This window comes from Scylla paramamosain, chromosome 33 (assembly GCF_035594125.1).
Source record: "Scylla paramamosain isolate STU-SP2022 chromosome 33, ASM3559412v1, whole genome shotgun sequence".
Taxonomy (NCBI): domain Eukaryota; kingdom Metazoa; phylum Arthropoda; class Malacostraca; order Decapoda; family Portunidae; genus Scylla; species Scylla paramamosain.
The window spans coordinates 12,962,544-12,984,867 of NC_087183.1; the positions used below are offsets into that span (position 1 = coordinate 12,962,544).

Below are 22,324 nucleotides of genomic sequence, written 5' to 3' on the forward strand. Positions count from 1 at the left end.
TATAAGAGGAATGAAGTGTCTCGGTAGTTCATCACGTACAGTATATTCATTTCTCAGTTTTGTTTGATGTATTTTTGGATTACTCTCCTGTGTGTGTGTGTGTGTGTGTGTGTGTGTGTGTGTGTGTGTGTGTGTGTGTGTGTGTGTGTGTGTGTGTGTGTGTGTGTGTGTGTGTGTGTGTGTTTTCCATAAAAAAAAAAATAACGAACTAAACAATTAACAGCAACGTTTAGAAAATTTTATAAAAACATTCAAAAATTTACAAAAGTAATTAAAATTTTACTGCAAAAGAAAAATATAAGAGTAATAAAAAGAAATATATGATCACTATACATTATTGAACACCATAGATTCTCTCTCTCTCTCTCTCTCTCTCTCTCTCTCTCTCTCTCTCTCTCTCTCTCTCTCTCTCTCCTGTGATTCAATTCGGCTCTAAATATCAGGAACTTTCATTTTCTCTCTCCCTCTCCCACTCTCTCTCTCCCCTGCGAACTCTTCCAATAAACACTTCCTTAATGTGGCACTTTCTCTCTCCTCTCCCTCTCTCTCCCTTCCTTCCCCTCGTCCCCTTTCTCTTCCTGATGTTTACACTGAATCTCCCACCGACTACTTCTGTCTCCCCAGTGACGCCTTTTGTAACCTTGTCCACCCATTAGCTAGTACTTAATCTCTCTCTCTCTCTCTCTCTCTCTCTCTCTCTCTCTCAATATCATTCCAAACATCAAGCCTTCAAATTATTTCATTTCCTCCATTTCTTAATCAAAACTTTCACGTTCCTTTCTTTCCCCACTTCCTCCTCCTCCTCCTCCTCCTCCTGCTGTTCCTCCTCCTCCTCCTCTTCCTCCTGCTGCTTCTCCTCTTACTCCTCCTCCTCCTCTTCTTTCCTCCTTCTAATCTTACAAACCTTCTTCCTCTTCTTCCTTCCTTCCTCCCTCCGTTCCTTTTCCTTCTCCTCCGCGTCTCCCTTTCCCGTATTACCCCCTTTGGACTCTTCTCTCTATTTCTTTCGCCACTCTTAATCAAAATATATGTCGAATCTTGCCAATAACATTCCCTTCATGGCCATAGAAAGACGGGCAGGGATTTGATAACCCGTATAAGGAGACTTTGCTACTACGTTCTCAGATTCTGTACAGATACACATCGAAAAAGGTAAAAAGAAAAAAAAAGTAAGTTTAACGTAAAAAAATTCTCACGGACCTGTAGAAAACGGGAGAATGAATGTGAGAAGAGAAAAAATAATCAGGTCATGCTGTAGTTTCTCGAGATTCGAAACAAATACAAGTCGAAAATCGGGAATTCTTGGCGCATGTGTTGCTTAAATGAAAAAAAAAAAAAGAAAAAAAGAAGATAGAAATATATGAATAAATATAAGCCACTATGGACCCTTGAATATACATTAATTCAAATACACTTACCCAAGAGATTTCCTAATATTGGAGATTCTATAGATACACACGTCGAAAAAGCAAAATATTATAAGAGTAGTATGTGCATAACTGGAAAAAAAAAGAATAAAAAACATCAAAGTACTTGGAAATTAACCCTTCATAACACCTCAGTATTCCCTGAAGCACATAGTTTCCCTCGCTTCGTTCAGGAGGGAAAAAATGGAAATAGAAATAAGGTACAATTTTTTTTTTTTTTTTTTATATTTTGGAGTAGGAAATGTCTGGCTTTTACTGCTGATGATCTGACGCAATTTTCGCCCCACTCTCAGGAGCCTGATTTCTATATCCGTTTTTTCAATTGCATGCTATTTTTTCCATCCCCTCTCTCTCTCTGTTACTGTTAGTATTATGGGTCCACTCAATGTAAGGCAGGAAAGCGTACTGAAATTGTTTATATTTTAACGATAAAACAGCAAAAATTGTAGTAAAAGTGTATCTTTTTTTTTTTTTTTTTATCTGTAGCGCACAATGTTATTACTTTATTGGTCTATTTCATTCCGCAAAGATTTCATGCAAAATTTAAAGTTAACCTGATGAAAATGTTGTTTTCTCTATACTTTTTACTATTTGTGCTCCTACTGTGGAACTTCTATTACTACTACACAAATTGCTACTACTTATAAGGTTCCTGATGTTGCTTGTTATTGTACTACTACTTCACTACTACTACTATTACTACTACTACTACTGCTGCTGCTGTTACTATTACTACATTTTACCGCACATCATAAAACAAATACTCATGGTAGAGAAAATTCGCTATCAAATTGAAAACGAATGAATTTTGTTTCCTCCCCATCCTCTCTCTCAACTACACCCCTCTCTCTCTCTCTCTCTCTCTCTCTCTCTCTCTCTCTCTCTCTCTCTCTCTCTCTCTCTCTCTCTCTCTCTCTCTCTCTCTCTGTCTCTGTCTGTCTCTCTCAGGAGCAACAACAAAACCAAAATCACGATTAATCATCAAACATCTTCCACATGACAGCAAACATTTTAGTAAATATTTTTCACCACTACCACCACAACCACCACCACAACAAACCAAACATTAATCTTGACTCTTTAAGTACAGATAAATCAGATTCTTTAAGTATTTTTCCTTCCTTCCTTCCTCCTTTCCTCCTCTCTTTGCCTCTCTCCCCTTTTCCTTACTTCCATACTTTCGTAAAATATTAAACTTTCTCAGGGAACTCGGTGGTTTAATTTAATATACGAGTCTCTTAGTTTTTTCTTTTTTTACTTTATTTATTTTTTCTTCAAGGTACGGTGTTCATGTATCGATTTCACTATCTATCATGCCCACGAGCTGCGTGATAAATAGACTCAAGTAAATTGCAGGGAATACATTGCCGGGACAGAACACTGAAATATGGCCACCTGACAATTTCATAATGGCAGAAAACACAGTCCTTGCTCCTCCATTGATTCCACAACCTTCCCAGAATTCTCAATAATAACACACTCAATGTCTGCCTGCTGTGTTTCATGTTTGTATCTCATCTGATAATCCTCCCCCCCTTTCCCCCCATCCTCCCACACACGTTTGGCCATCAGCAGATTAACAACACTAATGGCCAGTTGCCTAGATATCAATCCTTTCCTGAAATTAATTTGTGGAGTTTCTCACACACGTCCATCATACAACTCGCCAGCGTAACTCCGGGGAGAAGGCAATTTCTCTTCAGGAGGAAATGGTTGACTGGCTTAAACTGAATTATCCTCCAACTCATCGTGTAAGTCCAGCTAATCCCACCGCTGCCACCAGTGTTACACCAATACTTGAGAAAATGGCAGATTAAGAAAGGATTAGGAGCGTTCTTTTCTTATCAAATCCTGCTGTTTGTCTGGTAATACACGCACTTGGTAAAGGGAGATCAATAGATTTATAAAAAGAGTTCTTTATCCTGTTGCTGCCACTATATGCAGAAACTATTCATTTAATAAGATGGAGAGAAATATTGTCCCCAATATAACATCAATGCTTGAGAAACTGGCAGATCAACACGAGATGAGGAGAGCAAGGTTTGTTGTCTGGTTCTCAGCTGCGTTTTGGACCTGGAGTGGATTTAGTGACTCGATATGACAGCAAGGGAAAGCAAGACAAAATAACAGTATTATGAAACGCTTTGTTCTCTCCCCTGAACTATTGCAAAAACCAGAGATGACTATCCGGGTTATCATGGGTGTTTTTCCTATCAATGTTGCAGGTTACGAGTATTTTCAAGGGTTCCAGAGAATATTGGTTGCGCTATCAAGAATGTTTTATCTACTGATAGCATGGAAATCATGTTAAGCATGAAACGAGTTACGAAAATACCATAGAAACTCCAGCAAATTTCAGAAGTTGTTGACATACACGCCGGAACGTTTAAGAATGCACAGGGAAAAAACTCACTGGTGGATCGATTAGCTCACCACCAACGTGCAAGTGACGCTTTTAATCACCCTAATGAGAATGAACCCTGCTAGGTGGAGTTGGACAAATAACCTGATGTGCTACAGTCAAGTCACGACACATATTTTAAAGCCGTGCAAAACAAATTATTTTATGATGCAGATTAGTTCAACAGGACACTGAATTCCCAGGAGCTGAAAATATGTCCATGTGTTTCGAGCGCTTGGACAAGTAACCGTGCTTTTACTGAACGAAACTAATCTACATCCTTTTTTTTTTCTTTTCTCACAACACGTCGTAAATCATTAAGTGGATGACGTTTCCTGAAGAAAAAAAAAAAAAAAAAAACACTCTTCTCAACAGCAAGAACAATAGAAAAAGGAATAAAAATTTGTTGGCTTGCATGGATACGAGGATTCTTGAGCGAGGCTTGACACTGCAGGCAGGGAATGACGGCCGGAGCATGAGTAGAGCTGGCAATTTCGACGACGGCCCTCGCTAAAAACAAGAGAGACAGAAAGAAAAACACAACGAAAAGAAGAATGGATATAAAACTGCAAATCACGTATAATTTTAAGGGACACTATAAAAAGTTCAGACTCTACTTTGAATGTCTATCTGCCTCCCTGTCTGTCTGCCTGTCGAGCTAATCTATTTTACTTCTTTCCTTATCCAGCCTGACCTTCAAATCGTAAAACTAAGCGAGAACATAGATAAACTGAAGGCAGCGTTAATGAAACACGTTAATGGCTTGCAAGAAAAGGGAAATAAATCATATCAGGATGAAAATAAAAACAGAATAATCATCACACTCACGATCAAGCTTATCCTCTCTCACCCACCCACACCTACGGACACCCACCTACTCACACCCGCCCACCATTCATCACACACGCCTCACAAAGCCCCATTACTCCTGCATCACACCCGCGGATTAGCCACCAAGACTGCACGCTCACTTTTTCCTCACCTGGTAATGAGTTGGAAGTCATTTTTCCTCCCCTTCCCCCTCTATCTCCCTCCCTTTCCTCCCTCCTCTTCTCCCTGGCCAGGTAAAACATTTCTTAATCTCAGGTGTCGCCGCCAGACTCCCTAATGGCGTTTTGTTTATTCAGAGTCTCTTTAAGTTGGCATTAGGAATTCTTTATTGTCTTTATCGTCCGAAAATAAGTAAATAAAAATACAGACTTAGTGAAAATTTAAAAAGTAATGACGATAAACACTCGAGGGAGAAGTGGGTAGGAGGGAGGGAGGGAGGGAGGGAGGGAGGGAAGGAGGGAGGGCGAGTGTGTGAGTGGAAGGGAAAAAGTCTTGTTCTGTCATTGAAAGTTAGTTTATAAGAATGTGTATAATGAATTTGGTTGAAAGGATGACTGCTGTTGATTCTGTTTTTATTATTGTCGTTGTTGTCAATATTTTAATTCCCTTTCTACTACTACTTTTACTATTACTACTACTGTTACAACAACAAAAAACAATAATAATAATAATAATAATAATAATAATAATAATAATAATAATAATAATAAATAATAATAATAATAATAATAATACACAAGAACAACTATTACCCTTATCATTCTTCTTTTTCTTCTTATTACAATTATTACCATAACCATTATCATATAGTATTATCATAAGGCTAACATCATTCCATTTTTTCCTCTCGTTTACATACAAGGCAGAGAGGACAGCGGCGCCTTTCTTTTATTTGTTTACCTCGACATTCTCTCACGGTTCATATTTCAGAAATTCCCGAGACGAACGTAAAACGAAGGAAATAAACTTTACACTGGGAAGAAAATATATTTTTTATGAGGGCCGGGCTGGAGTGTCTCCGTGCGTTCGTGTGGGTGGAGGGGAGAGGGGAAGGAACTGCTGGTAGTGGGGTGGAGGGGAGTAAAAGAGGGGGGGGTGTTGGGGAATTATGCCACCCCTCCCCCTCCTCTCCCTAAAAAAAAGGAACATGCATTTTCGGGCAAGTCTTTTTACGGCTCCCATAAACTATTCTGCCCATTCTCTCTCTCTCTCTCTCTCTCTCTCTCTCTCTCTCTCTCTCTCTCTCTCTCTCTCTCTCTCTCTCTCTCTCTCTCTAGGCTCCGTCCACTCATCCTCTTTTTCTCGTAATTCTTTCTCTTCTCATCCTCTCTTCACATTTTACTTCTATTTATGTCAATCGCTCGTCTGAATGTGTGTGTGTGTATGTGTGTGTGTGTGTGTGTGTGTGTGTGTGTGTGTGTGTGTGTGTGTGTGTGTGTGTGTGTGTGTTATGTTTAAGTGTATGATTCTCTCTCTCTCTCTCTCTCTCTCTCTCTCTCTCTCTCTCTCACGCCGGGGGAATAGAGATGCCCTTCCTCACCAGGTAATCGTCTTAACGCCCGTGTTTTCACTGACGAACACGGCGCCCTGAGGCATTTGCATATCTCAGGTAAATTACTGCGACAGGTGAGGCAGGTGAGGAGGGGGGCGTAATGAGGGAGGACAGGTAAGTGCTGACGTCACCGGGGCCCTAACAAGTTCAGAGTGAGGCGCGGATGGAAATGAAGCCTCGGGAATTTATATAAAAAGAAGGTATTTTACTTGCCGGGGGGAAAATGAGGCAAATTGGTTTATGTAATTATTTTCAACAACGGGTAAGTAAAGTAAGTTTTTGGGACTGGTGTTTGTTTTATTGCTGCTACTGCTGCTGCTACTACTACTACTACTGCTACTACTACTACTGGTGGTGGATTAAGAATGCAAATTTGCGAGGAATGTTGAAAAAAAAAAAATGTGTGTGGAGTTGTGGAGTTATCTGGTGAAAATATCTGTACTGACCTTAGATTGCGAGCTTATCAACCATCTCTCCTCCTCCTCTTACTACTACAGCTCATAGTAAAGAACAAACCAATGCATAACTCACACACATAATATCCACAATAACTCGCCGGCAGCAAGGTCACCAACAAGCTTTCATACAATAGACTCCACACAATAACAATAACCACAAAGTACAAATTTTACCTCGGTCGCGTCACATTATTTAACAACGCGGCAAATTATTCTTTAATGAGGGCCATATTAACAGCAGCGAGTTATTTCGTCCTCGCCGGCAGTGTAGTTTGCAGCATCGATAGCGAAGCCTTCAATATTTCATCGCCCGACTTGGAATGAAAAGGATGAGCCAGGAGGGTACTGATATTTCTGGCACAGGGGACATTTGTTTTATTCAAGAAGGTGGCGATTTTGAGCAGAAAACTAATGAAGGAAAGAAGAATCAGTGGTTTAATAGTTAATGAGGTAAACAAGAGCCAAACATTATCAGTATATAAAAATAATTGACTTTAATATTTAACATCAGCAGGTGAGAGAAACATATCAAAGTGAGACCACGATGACAATGCGCATAACTAACTGACTGATTGCAACTGCCACCGTAATGACATGTAGGTAATTGACTTGATATCGGCAGGTGAGACAATCCTAGGTAAATCTAAGGTACTAGATGTGACCACGTGAAATCAAAATACAGATAAATACGATAAATGACGTATTATTAGAAATGGCAGGTGACTATGATCTATGCAAGCCTAAGGTAAAGGTAACTGACTTGAACCATTAACACTGACAGGTGACTTTATGACTTTTGTAATTCGGCTAAAGATGAGCAAGTGGAAGTAACAATTGCACTTTCCTTCACTAATCAGTAACATGTGACGCTCAACATATTAGTTTCAGTAGATCCATCAGTTGAGTTTAAGATAATCCAGGTGAAGATACTGCAAAGATCATGATATGCAAAACAACATGGTCTTTTCATTCACTACAACCATTAACATGTGCCCCTCAGTATGGTCTCCAATAAGAAAGATCCATTAGTTGACAAAGATAATCCAGACACAATACAACAAAGATGGCTACATGCAAATAATAACCAGTCTTTCCCTTCCTTATAATTAACATGCACCTCTTAATATAATTTCCTGTAAGAAAGATTCGTAAGAGATAAGATAATGCATGTAAATATAAAACAACGATGACCACATGCAACTAACAACCAGTCTTTCTCCTTCAACACAACCATTAACATGCATCCTTTAATATAGTGTTCAGTAGTGTTCAGTATCAAACGTCCATAAGAGATAAGATAATTCATTTAACAATATCACAAAGATGACCACGTGTAAAATAGCGGCTTTTCTTCCCTCTAACCACAAACGTGCCCTTTAATATAGTCTCTAATAAGAATGATAGAACAAAGATGGCCACATACAAATAACAAGTCTATTCGTTGTCTTTTTCTTCCCTATAACCAACAGTCACCCCTTAATTTAGTCTCCAATAAGGACGAGTTCACTAGTTTACGACCACGATTGACACCCACCAGAACACTCCAGCCTGAATGCATGGCGAGCAATACTACAGTCCTCCTAACAAGCTCTGCCTCACATACCACGGCGCCTGCAGCATTCCAGCCTCTGACAGGTGAGTCTAAAGGGGCACATCCCTCCTCTCTCGGCCTCCTAACAAACCTCACCCATGAATTTCTATAATATCTCAACTCCTCCCCTCACGGCGGCCGCTCCCAAGTCCCGCGTACACACAGTCACACAGTCACACACACACACACACACACACACACACACACACACACACACACACACACACACACACACACACACACACAAATTTCTGTTTTCCTCCTCCTGCTTGGTCCTCTTTCTCATTATTCTCCGTCTCCCCTCCTCCATCCGTTTCGTCATTTAATTGAATTTATATGTCATTTCAGTCTGGTCCACTGTGTTCTGTACTGAAAATGTACAGACCACACTTTACTCTTTTTATCTCTCACTTTCTCTCACGTTTTCTCTCTCTCTCATTCTCTCGTGCTATGAATAATTTCAGCACACTAGTGTCTTCCGCATAAAAATTCCCAATAGGATTGCATGGGATACGAAAACCCGTTGCATTTCAGTACGATGATACTTGAAATATTATATATATAAATATATATATATATATATATATATATATATATATATATATATATATATATATATATATATATATATATATATATATATATATATATATATATATATATATATATATATATATATATATATATATATATATATATATATATATATATATATATATATATATATATATATATATATATATATACATTTTTTTTTTTTTTCTCTCTTCATTTTAATTTTCAACGTCGCTGTTATATAATTTTCCATTATCAATTATTAGCTTCTGCAAATGTACTCGTTATTTTACATTAGAGTACGCAATATGTAGATATTTTCAAGGTAAAAGTTGGTATATTGTGCGATTAGTGAAGGTAATGATGACCAACGACGACACACACACACACACACACACACACACACACACACACACACACACACACCTTTTCTACTACTATCCATCTCCACAGAATTCCTCTCGACATTTAATCTCCGCACCTCGGCGTTTCTCTGCCATCAACAATATACTGGATCCATTACTGCATCGTGAAAACATCTTGCAACTCGAGGCACGCACCGCACTGCACTCACTTCCCTGCCAACACCCACACCGCCTCGCCTCGCCTCCCCTGCGTTGTCCTATCCAAGCCTCGTGTATGTTTGTACTCCCCATGCACTATACTTCCCTTTCCAATCACTGCTCTTTGATGAAGCTCTCGCCTAACTTTGGCCACGCGCCCTTTATTTCAATGTATTTCAATGCTATATCCTGTTCCCCTGTCGTGCTGCCGCCACAACAGTGCTCTCTGTTCCTACCCGTTTGCATTTACTCCCACACTATCGCCCCCATCCATGGAAATGCGCCACAGAACAGCGGAATCTAAAGGTGAGGCGATGGAAAATTGATAACACACCTTTCGCTCCCTTTATTCACTCCCTGTAACGTTATTGCATGGTTAGAAATTCCTGTTGCTTTAATAATTAACCCTGAAAGTAGACGTGTTCTTCATGTTAACGCAAATGGCAAAGGAAAAGTGGTGCAAAATTCATAACATATCTATTACTACCTTGACTCGTTGGTTCATGTCTGGGTAAGTGTTCCCCTCAGCCTTATTCATCGTAGCGCTGAAATATAGTCTTCTTTATATTATCACGGATTTTTAAAGGTGAGGTGATGCGGCATTCATAACTTTTACTCACTCTGTACAAGGCTAATGTTTCTGGTGCGTCTGCTGATATATGATTCATCCTGAAAATGTTGATCTTTTCCTTAATCTCATACTTCATACCAGAAGGCGTGTCTGTGTCATCACCACGTGTGTATCTTTTATCACGTTAGTTTTTCCTGAATTTCATAAACAGTGAATGTACATTTTTTTTACTGCATTCATTCGTCTGTCTATCGTCACTTTTACATCAACCCGCTTTCTCACTCATTTCTCACTGTTGGGTGTGGTGATTTGATTTCATCCTATTCCTAAAAGTTGTTATCCTAGCTTCATTTTGTTAGGTCTTATAAACTTAAAACATTTCCATATCTGATGTAAATACTAAGGTCTTTCCATGTCTTACGTTCATTAATGTAAAAATAAGCTTTAAAAATCCTATGAAATAAGAACCATGCGCAATGAAGACGTAAAACTTTAATTTCAACATCACCGGCTTTGTACAGCACGTTCTTCAAGCAACACGTCCCAAAAATTCCTAGTTTACGATTCTAAAAGACAAAACACCACCAGAAAGAAAAGAAAACATGACCTTCACAATTACCTTTTTACTTACAAATTCTTAAAGCCACAACCACAGCCAGCACCAAGCAATAAGAAAACTCCGAGACTGCCACACTCTCCCAGCATTACCTAACATAGCATTTAAGCATCAGAAGTGAAGCTGGTAATCACGGGGCTCCCTTCTGGCATCTGAGGTACGCATGCATTACTTACGAGTCCAGCTGGGAGGCGGCGAGGAGAGGTCACTCATCCATCAGGGCTCGCAGGGAAGTATACATGTAAGTACACTAGGGATATTGAGGTGAGAGAGCGATTGTTTGATTCATACGAGTGTATTTGAATTCATACGAGTTAGTTACCTTATGTGCGTTGGTAGTGAAAGACACTCCCACGTCCCTTTACCATTAAGGAATATATGGTTAACTAAATCGTATGTGTATATGTACATTGTTTGCTGTGCTGGAGGAAGGAACGGGCGATGGATACACGGTGACTTACACTTTGAAGGAGTAACTTGAAGGAATAACTGTGAGGGTGCTTAATAACAAAGAAGAGGTGGAAGACAAAGGTAGAAGAGGCGGAAGGTAAAGAAACGTAATCTCTGTCTCTGTGTCTCGGGTTCGTATTTTTAAGCGCTTTGTTCGCTCCAGTATTTGCAAAAGCCACCGAGTTGACTAGTGGCGTTCTTAAGGGTGATTTCCTAATGATGGTGCAGAGTCGTTGTTAAACTATCATTAGAATAATGAAAAGTATTTTGAAAATCCACAATAACTTTCATTACAGCTTGAAAGTCAGACATTATGACGGCGAAATGTTTAGCTGTACAAATTTGTCTCACTTTCTAATTATTTTTTTTCCTTCTATTCTTTCTTCATCACCTTTATCTTATAACTTCCTCCCTTTCTCCTCTATCCTATCCTCACTTGTGTTCTTTTTCACGTAACCTTTGTTGCTTTTTATCTGCCTCGCCTTTCCCGGTACAACTTTCTCATCGCTTCCTTAATGATGAACAGGTACGCAAACTCTTTTCATCTTGTATTAATTGGCTGAGAGTTAAAATGTATGAGACGATATATATTCCGCGCTCAATGTCAAGTTTTAACAATGCATTCTTGATTGTTTTGCGAGGCGATGTCAGGTTTTTAAGGTACATAACTGTTTGTTTCTTGATTCCAACATCTAAGTTTTATATTCACGTACCCCTGCATGTTTCTGTCTCCGTGTGTGTGTGTTTGTTTGTTTGTCTGTCTGTCTGTCTGTCTCCCTGTAGCACTTTCTTCCTCTTCATTCATCCCTCTCCCTTTTCCCTTCATCATTTATGTCTTTTATCGCTGTTTTCCACACTGTCTTCCTGTCTGTTCGTCTGTCTGCACCCTCTGTATATTCTCTCTCTCTCTCTCTCTCTCTCTCTCTCTCTCTCTCTCTCTCTCTCTCTCTCTCTCTCTCTCTCTCTCCCCAACCTCTCACCCTCACACCACGCCACCACTACCACCACCACCACCACCACCGCCAAACAATTCGTGTCAAAAATTTAGTGTCCACAATATCTGTCCGCTTCACCCTCCGGCCTGAAGTCACCTCGCCTTTTGGGATCGTGTGAGGGAAGGTCCGGATACGGCCACTATTTTCCCGGCAATAGCAGCTTCTGGTCCGGCCGGGGGAGTCGCTCAATTCGGGTCCGGGAGGCGGTGTGTGTGGGATACGGAAGCTTAGGATGTTTGGGATGTCAGGGAATGCGGAAGCTGGGAAGGTGTTGACAGGGGGTAAGGAGTTCGCTTCCTTCATGTGGCAGGAGGAGGAGGAGGAGGAAGAGGTGGTGGTGAGGTTAGAGAAGGTAGTGGTGGTGGTGGTAGTAGTAGTGAAGTACCTGGTTGTGAAGGAAGGGGTGGTAGGAAGGGGTAGTGAGGAAGGCGGTTGAAGAGTAGGAGGAGGAGGAGGAGGAGGAGGAAAACGGATTTCAATGTATTTGCATTGTTTCCCTGTGTGTGTGTGTGTGTGTGTGTGTGTGTGTGTGTGTGTGTGTTTAAGGAAGCGGCTACCGATGAAACATAAAACAAAACAAAACAATGCACTAACATCAAAGGGAAAGAGGAGAAACAAACACACACACGCACACAAAAAAAAAATCTTCAAAAAACGAAAAGAGGAGAATAAAAAGATGAAAAACAAGAAAAAAGAAGACAATAAAGACACTAGAAGATCAAAACAGTCACTTCTTTGCAGACGCTTCTTCCTCCTCCTCCTCCTCCTCTTCTTCTTCCACCTCCTCAAAATGCAAGGAAAGAAGGTGAAAAAATAAAAAAAAAGAAAAGTCATAAATATCGCGTAGTTCTGAGAGAGAGAGAGAGAGAGAGAGAGAGAGAGAGAGAGAGAGAGAGAGAGAGAGAGAGAGAGAGAGAGAGAGAGAGAGAGAGAGAGAGAGTGTTTCGGAATGCATAGCGAGTCAGTTTTCCACAACTAGGCCACTCAAGAGAAGCTACTATGCACGTCCTGGGAGAGAGAGAGAGGGAGAGAGAGGGAGTGAGAGGGGAGAGAGGGAGTGAGAGGGGGAGTGGAAGAGGGAGTGGGAAACGCGGAGCAACTTCCGGACATTAATAAAAGTGACACATATTACACTACGACTGTCTTCAGATCTTGTGGATATTAAACTTTTGACCTACAATAAACAAAATGTTGAAATTAAGCATTTTAATGACGAGGAAGAGGAGGAGGAGGAGGAGGAGGAGGAGGAGGAGGAGGAGGAGGAGGAGGAGGAAGAGGAGGGAGGATATGCTTACATTCAGTTATGACTTTAATATACATTTCTTTTCTTACCTCTCTCTCTCTCTCTCTCTCTCTCTCTCTCTCTCTCTCTCTCTCTCTCTCTCTCTCTCTCTCTCTCTTTCTCTCTACTGCACCTCCCCCTTCTTCCTCTCGTCTTTCTCTCCCTCACGTATCTTTTCATCCTTTGTCATTTGTCTCTTTTATCATATTTTCCTTTTCCATCCTTTTCTATTTTTGCAACAGTGTTTCTCTCTCCTTCCTGACCTAACTATTATAACGAGCACGGTGCTGTGTGTGTGTGTGTGTGTGTGTGTGTGTGTGTGTGTGTGTGTGTGTGTGTGTGTGTGTGTGTGTGTGTGTGTGTGTGTGTGTGTGTGTGTGTGTCTTCATTTTTGTTCTCATTAGGAAGAGTTATGAAAGCAATGAACACGAGAAACTTGCAAATCTGACTGTTACCACTACCACCACCACAACCACTACTACTACTACTACTACTACTACTACTACTACTACTACTACTACTACTACAGATCACACGAAGACGAAGCATCCTAGGTGTTTCTGGGTAGGTAAGGTCAAGTTAAAATAGACGAGTTTAGCTTAGGTTAGATTAATTTAGATTAGGTAACCTCATTTAACCTAACACTACAACATCTACCACCACTACTACTACTACTACTACTACTACTACTACTACCACCACTAGAACTACAATTACAGGCACGAAATAGCCCAGGAAATAATCACTTATGCAAAACGTATATAGAGACGCGGACCTGATTAAAGAACAGAGGCATTTGAGAGCCGCCAGCTGTCTCATATATTCTTAGCAAGTCTCAGTGGGAAATTAGCAGCACCTGACACCACCACTGCACCCAGCCTGAGAGAAGAGGGAGCGCCGATGTAGCTCCCCTTATACCCCCTTCCCCTATCCCCCCTCCTCCTGTCATATTTATCCCCGTCAACTCTTCCCTAAATTCTATATGTAATACGTACGTACGGTGTTGTATACGGACACACGTACACACACATACACACACACACGCGCAGGAGTGTAATGGTGACTCGTGTAAGAATTAACGTGTGCAAATGAAGGTTTCGTGATAACGTTTTCTTGGCATCTCCAGCCTACAATACCTCGTCTCCTCGCTGCATTTCAACCTGACATATAAACAACTAGAGACAATTTTCCTGCACCTCCGCTCACAGGAATCCATCTCCAGCGCCCGCCAGAACGTTTACCATTTAATCTTCACACCGAAATTGCCTGTAGAGGAGCAAAATTCTGCCTCATTCCTTATACTGTGGCTTCGATATTGCGACCCAAATTCCTCGCAGACACCACTAAGGGAAGCAAACGATGCCCCTCCCGCTTGCTAATTTAAATAGAAGAAAACTTTTACAATTTCACAGCGTAAGCCACTCAAGTATTTACTGATGCTGCGACACTCCTTTTTTTTATTTTATTTTTCCTGGACATTCATGAGGAAGCTAACTATGCAACTCCGGGAAGACGAGGACGTGTTGGGGTGAATATAGTGCTGTACTGGAGACTTGAAGGAGTGCTGCCGTGTCCTGCTGTGCCCTGCCGTGTACTAGGGTTCGTAAGGAATAATATGAGCTATTGTTGGTGAGGAGACGACTGAAAGGGCGTAAAGCTACAGAGGAATATAAAAGATACTGTATTTGGGATAAGGGAGGCTGGATCTGGTGACCCACGATGCACTAATACTTAAAAATGAATAAATGTAAACGGGATATTCTATTAAGTAAGATTTAATGAAGGAATGGTTGCAGATAAGAACCATGGAAGTGATTACAGTTTTCTACTACTACTACTACTACTACTACTATACTACTGTCACTTTTATTATTGCCACCACGTATAAGTCCGGTCCCCTCCTTCCTCTATTACACCAATAACAACCAAAGTCAGAGTAATGTGCCCCAGTGACCGTCTTAACAACTTCCTTCTGATAAAAAAAAGAGAAAAAAAAGAACTCTAACAAAACTCGTTACTTTGACCTATAACACCCCCGTCCCTTCCTCCTCACCCATAAGAACACTACCAAAAACACCCCCAAAAGTCTACCAACAATAACACAACTTGAGGACGCTGTAGGATATCGTTTCCCGAGAGTGGCAACGACGGGAGAGGGAAAGGAGGAGAGGGGTTCGTCTGGCAGCGAGGGGAGATTCGGGCAGTGTGGGGTCAGTCTCGCTTCAGCCGCCGTAGCGTGAGGGTGGCAGAGCGGAGTTGAGGAAGGCAAGTCTGAGCTGAGTCGTGCGTGCGTTTCTCTCGCTCTCTCTTTTAAAAAATCAGTAACTTGAATTCCTGCAAACTGTTAACATTCCCGACTGTGTAAAAGGACGGAATGGTCTAAAGGCTAAGTATTGTTTATATGTAATTGTTGAAAATCTTAGACCAAGAGTGAGATAATCAAGGTTTTAACGAGACACAACTTTTTGCAAATATTCCGAAAGACGAGTGAACGAAAAAAAAAAAATAAATAAATAAAATAAAAAAAATAAAAAGAAATTACCAATAAAATCATGAATATTTCGAGTGCCTCCTTCGTGACCTGACCTTCTGACTTCAAGGGCAGAAATATAGAAATAAATAAATAAATAAATACAAAAATGGACTGTTTGAAATATTAGGAAAAAGACTACCTTCGCGACTTTTATTGACCCAAAAGTGACCTCGTGGTGGCGTCATCTGGTGGTGACCTGACCCTCACCCTCCCGCCCCTGACTTGCCGCGGGCGTGATGAGGGCGGCGCGTGAGTGACCATCCCTCCCGCCCACCCTCCCGCCCACACCTCCAAGAAGGTCCCCCGCCTCTTCACGCTCAGAGGTACACCTGCGTGACTCCTTCGTTATATTCACTTGTTCTTCCTGGCACACATTATTATTATTATTATTATTATTATTATTATTATCATTATTATCATTATTATTATTATTATTCTGGTCCTACCTAGCCGGAGTGGTCACCTGAATTTGTTTCGTCATTCGTTTTCTAATTACAGACAAACAGGTAAGACAAGTGGTGGTGTTCACGCGACAAATTACGTTTCTTTTTCTTTCCCTCTCCCTCTCTTTTCCCACTTTTTTTTTTTTCAGGCTACTAACCGCACGCACATTTTCTCCTTTGTTATCTTTTACTGTCACATTTACGGCTTGTTATCTTTAGGTATCCATCACTTTTTATTTCCTTTGTATTTTATTTCTTTTGGACGAGTGTCATCACATACCACATTGTTTATCACTACGACATGCTCTGCTCTCTTTTGTTATCCTGTTATCTTGACGTGAATGTTTCCTCTCCATCACTGTGAGTACTTGGCGGAGTGGATGACAACCTAACCTAACCTAACCTAACCTAACCCCTCTTCGAGTCCTGTGCGTCATTTTTTTTTTTTATGCAGTGTAGCAAAGTGTCCCCATATATCCTACACCGCGTCCTTTGTATGTGTCTGCAGGATAGCGGACACACATACACACTCATACACACAGTTCTACACCTCCCAATGTCTCGTTTTAGTGGTCTCATGACATTTGCGTGGCGAGCATACCAGTAAGTCTTAGTTATTTCATGCCTGGTTCTCGTTTTCACCGGTATGACTGGCTGGAGGGATAGGTGCGTCTGTCTCCCCTCAGCGTCCCTACTTTACTGTGTCGCCACTTTGGTTCATATAAGAGAATCGTGTAAATGTGAGGGAGTTTCTGATTCTGCTAATTTGTATAAAAGTACGGTTATACTTTTCTTGTTTTTATTTCTTGTTCTTTTTTTTTTTTGTGGCGTTATTGTTACTTGTTCCTTTTAGTTTCTCCTGTTACGTTACCACACTTCGATACGAGTTTCCCTTTAAACCAATTTGTATGAAGCTTCGGTAATATTTTTCTTGTTTTTTTTTTGAGTCTTGTTCTCTACGTGGCGTTACTGTTACGTGTTACACCTGCCTAGTTTTCCGTGTCATGCTACCAGGGTCCGATACGAGTTTCCCTGCAATTCTACAAAAACGGATGGTGAGAAAAATATTTGATTGATATGGCAAGGCAATTACGACACCTATAATCAAGTTGAGGTAACATTTCTTCTCCATTATCAGTGCTGTCTATAGGCCCGTAGCTTTCAGTGTTACGTTACTTGTGTTCGTTATGCGCTCCCTCCTTGTGACACAGTATGAGTGTTATGTACTAGCTTGTTATTTATCATGATTAGCTCGCTCTCGCATAACGCTAAGTTCCATACTCGTTTTCTTCTTTGTAACGTTCTCTACTAAAGTAACGTATTGTCTTTGGTATTTTATGAAAGACTCGTTGTTACGTAAGCATGTGGGCTTATCTACTTACTGTCCAACGTAATGTCATTTAATGGGTTGATGTTTCTCCTTTCCTTTGTGTGACAGTTTGGATTAATATTATATATATAGATACATAATTTGCCGTCTTATTTCTTATATTCAATAGACTGTTGTGGAAATTCTGAGGTTTTCAAGTGTTCCTCCATGATTTTATTGATAATTCGAGAGCGATTCTGCGTCAAGGGAAAAAATAATTCATGAAACCCCCAACCAATCGTCCCTGTGGCTTTTGAAAACAGTCCTGATGAAAGAAGCGCTTGGGAATACAAGCCATTCATGTAACGTAGATAGTGGTAGTTATATTATGAATTGGTACGTTTATTTACTTAACTGGTTGGCCTATATTTGCTTGATGGGATTGATTTGTATTCTTTTCCTCCAATTTGTACTTAACTGGTTCGAAAAAAAAATAATGTACTCTGTTTCCTTTGTAATGTAAGTTGAAGATATGTTCGTTCTGTCATCCATGCGACGCTCAGTGTAAGTCTTAAATAAAGTCTTTGTTATTCATTATACTGATGTTTTAATTTGACAGAGTGAACATGGATTTACTCACCTTTCCACGTAACTTTACTTGACGTGGCTTGATCATTGTTGTTTCTCCCCCCGCGTGACGTGCAATATTAGCGCTACGTATAGTCTTTGTTGTTTTATATGTTGCTATCATTTGTTACCTGGCCAGCTGGGTGTGTGCGTCCTTAATTTCCCTTGTGACGCCCCACTATTACTCTTACCTCCGAGAATCAAGCAGGGTGAAAATTTCTACTTCATTATACGTATGGTGATTATTCTACGCCTTGCTGTTCGTTAGTGAGTGAGAGGCTCTGGATTTTCTAACTGGTGATGTTCTGTCATTGCCGGGAAATGGTTTCTTGTTAATTATAGAAACCTTTCGCTATGATTTTTGGTGCGATTAAAAGGTGTAAGTTTTCATATTTTTCTAGTGTTGTTCTACTATTGCTAAGTTTGCCAATAACTTCTTTCATATATAGTATACAAATTTAGTTCAGTTATCATTCTTGACTTAAAAGGCGTGAATCTTTTTTTAGTTTTCCAGTGTGTTGTTCTATTATTGTTTCCTGTTAAGCTTGCCAATAAATCATTTCATGTCAATGACTGAAACATTTCGCTATGATTTTTTCACTTGATTGGAAGAGGTTGAATTCCCTGCCTCTTCCAGTGCTGTGTTCTGTTGCTGCCATCAATTAATTTTGGTAGTAAATTATTTCATGTTAACTATAGAAAATTTGGTCTTGCTTTATTTTTTGACTTAACTGGAAGGGTCTGAATTTCCAACTTTCCCTGCGTGGTGTTCTATTACTGCCACCCATTAAGTCTGCGTGCAATTGCTACTTCATGTTACCTATGGGGTATGCTGTTTTGCTATCTCTTTTACCTGATTGCAGTTCTGAACGTATCAACTTTGCCTTCCTATTGTATTTTCACTGCCACTATCAAGTCTGCCGAGATATTGCTACTATATGTTACCTATTCGAGGTATTTTGTTTTGTAAGTAATTTTTAACCTGACTTGATTCTGACTTTTCACAATTTTCTTTGCAACTGTTAATACAATCACAGTTAGCTATTAAATTTGAGAAAATAAATAATAAATAAAGCTAATTCAAGTTAACAATAATTTGTTTTGCTATAATGCTTACCTGGTTGAATGGGTGTAGAATTCCTAACTTGAAATGCTATGACCGATGCTGCCTACTAAACTTGTCGTCGAAAAAAAAAAAAAATAAATAAATAAATGAAGTAAAATAAATTAAATAAAAAAATCAACGAATAAAGAATAATTTGTTTAACTATGATTTTTCTCTGATTGCACAGGTGTTCATTTCCTAACTTTCCTTGGTGGCTGGCTGTGATCAACGCTGCCTATCAAACCTGCCAAAAATAAACAAACAAAAGAGAATAAAACACTAATCCGTTAAATAAAGGAAATATCGTGTTTTCCTATAATTTCCCCCCATGATTGAATGGTGTACACTTCCTAACATTCCCTTCTGACGAGCTATGATCACTCCCACACACTGCTTCCTAGTTTATACATAAGCTTCTCACGGCTCTCTCTTTTACCTCTCCACGTACTGCGCATTATATGTTTCCATGCACAAATACGGACACATTTTCCTCCCTTCTCCGTGAATCCCTTCAAAGCAGTTTATTCCCCATTGACTGTCTATATCATTCAACACACAACGGCTCCAGCTTGCCACCCTTTCTTACTCCCTCCTCTGTGCACTATCACCATATTTTACACTTTCCAACTCATTACTTCCTGTGTTGACTTCAATTCGTTTCATACAATCTATACATAATGTAAGACGCATAACATATTCAGGTTCCAGCATCTGACTCAGTATTTATATCTCCACTGCCATTATTCATGCACTTTTTTTTCCGCCTCTTCCTTTGCAACGACGACTTAATTTCCTATAGTTCCAGCACAATATGTATCTATGCGCACCGATCTCGCCATCACTTATTCAATGTGTCACATATTTCACGCGATTTAAAAATGCAGCGGACATAATTCAACGGGTTTTCTGTGTCCTGCAAACACCGTCTTTTCTCCCTTCCTTGTTCACGCATATTACCTGCCCAACCTCTCCTTTCACCAAGTATTCAGAGTGTCTTTCATGTCTTCTATTTAACTTTAAGCTTCATTTGATTTTTTTTTGTTTTCTTTCCTTTCACTAAGTATTCAGGGTTTCTATATCTTTTATGCTTTCTGTTTAATTTTACGCTTCATTTTCACTAAGTATCGATGTTCTTTTGTGTTTACTGTGTTTTATCTTGCATTTCTTTTTTTTTCACAAATAATTCACGATTTCTGTTTTTCTGTGACTTTCTTTATAACTTACGTCTTATTATTTTTATTATCTTATTATTTTGTAGGTCATCTGTGTCTTGCTCTACGTCTTATTTCTACAAATATGCACGATTTTTACGTCTTCTGCGTCTTCTTTCTTACCTCACGTCTCGTTTTCTGTTTTCTGCGTCTTCCGTCTCACTGTACACATCAATTTTACAAAGTACTTTCGTTTCATACGTCTAATGTCTTCCGTGGCGCTGTACGCTTCCCTCAGCACGCGTAAGTGTAAATGTGCTTCGACTGAGGCGGGTGATGGAGGAGCAACAAGCACGCGATGCGGTGCTCGGGACGCTGCGGTGCCAAGTCAGCCGTCGATTATAGGAAAACGCTGGTGAAACGTGACTAGACTGATTCTTGACCCCCATGCCAACCCTTGCTAACCTTTCCCCTACCTCTAGCCCCTACACATCCCTTGCCTGCCTGTGAAACTTCAACTGAATCCTTACTAATCCTTACTGATCCCTTACATAACACCACCCCTGCCTGACAAACTTCCATTTAACCTTTACCAACCCTCTAATTAGTTCCTGCACAACACCTTGCCAACCCTGCACCCTTTCCTACACCTGGAACCCCTACAAAACCTAACCCCTTATCAACCCTTGCCAATCCATCCTCTACCTCTGGAGTTCTTACACAACATTTACTCTGCCAGAGAAGCCTTGATTAAGTCAGTGCCATGTTTAAATAACCCATGCCAATCCATATCAACCCTTGCAATCACTATCAACCGTCCATCAATCCCTTGCGTGCATGAAGAGACCCTGTCACACCCAAACCCTGCATGATGAACCTACACAACCATATCTTACTTAATGAGACCCCTACCTGTCATTTATCTTATTCGATGGACCGCTAGCCATCCATTACGCTGCCTAATGGTGTCAAAAGTAGCCATTATAACGCTGGATTAATGCCTGCACACCCTTACTCTGAATGACCGCGCCACAAAGCACACTGTCGCACGAACTCATGAAAAAAGAAAACATCGACGCAGGACACTCAATAATCTGTTCTCTGGGACGTGAATCGCATGTCATATTCTGATATTCCATAAACTTCCCCTTAACTCGCTGAATTAACCCTTATACTTACCGAATACCACGTAAACTTCCCATAACCTGCCAAATCTCTCCTTACCCACACCCAAAGGCACTATAAAGCTGATCATTAGCTATAAAAGGAGGAAAATCCAGAGTTTAACGGTCACGTAAAAGTAAAGTTTCTGAGCTTAGGTTAAAAACATACTTCATTTCATTCAGCCTACCTGTCTCTTACTTTACCTGGAGACTGATAAATGAATCCTTATCTACCTGTACTCTTCAAAACAAACCTATTTCACCCATTTTCACAAAACCCACTGCCCAGCCAAGCATCGTTTCATCCTTTCCCTCCATTTTTCTTTTCTTTCATCCTTCACATTACGTTGACACCCTTCACGTGACCCCTAGCACCCTCCCCTTCCAACCTTTACATCACCTACCCTCCACATCACCCCTTCCTACCTTCACATCACCTTTCAACTCTCACATCACTATTCCCAACCTCACCTCACCATTTCCATCCTTCACATCACAATGCAACTCGCACATCACCTCCCACCCTCCACATCACCCCTCCAGCCTGCCACTCAGCTCCAATCAAGCCTAGTCATCCCACGAGACCACGCTTCTGGTTCGCAAATTTTTGGCTGTCATGTGCCTCTCTACATTGGTGAATCAGACTCGCATCCCGTGTTCACTACTGTGTCTTTTCTATCCTCTTTTTACAACCCTCACGT

General features: G+C 40.4%; 2 long non-coding RNA genes across 4 annotated transcripts in view; one reads left to right on the top strand and one right to left on the bottom strand.

Annotated features, from left to right (window-relative positions):
* Window positions 1-22,324, bottom strand: part of LOC135089722 (uncharacterized) — a 259,283-nt gene that overhangs the window by 28,034 nt on the left and 208,925 nt on the right. The window contains exon 8 of one of the 3 annotated variants that reach the window (XR_010261612.1): window positions 855-4,338. The exons of the other annotated variants lie outside the window; for them this stretch is intronic. This is a non-coding gene — a long non-coding RNA (uncharacterized LOC135089722). Of the gene's footprint in view, window positions 1-854; window positions 4,339-22,324 lie in introns of those variants that run through there. 3 annotated transcript variants of the gene reach the window in all.
* Window positions 15,165-22,324, top strand: part of LOC135089723 (uncharacterized) — a 99,898-nt gene continuing 92,738 nt past the window's right edge. The window contains exon 1 of the long non-coding RNA XR_010261614.1: window positions 15,165-16,148. This is a non-coding gene — a long non-coding RNA (uncharacterized LOC135089723). The remainder of the gene's footprint in view (window positions 16,149-22,324) is intronic.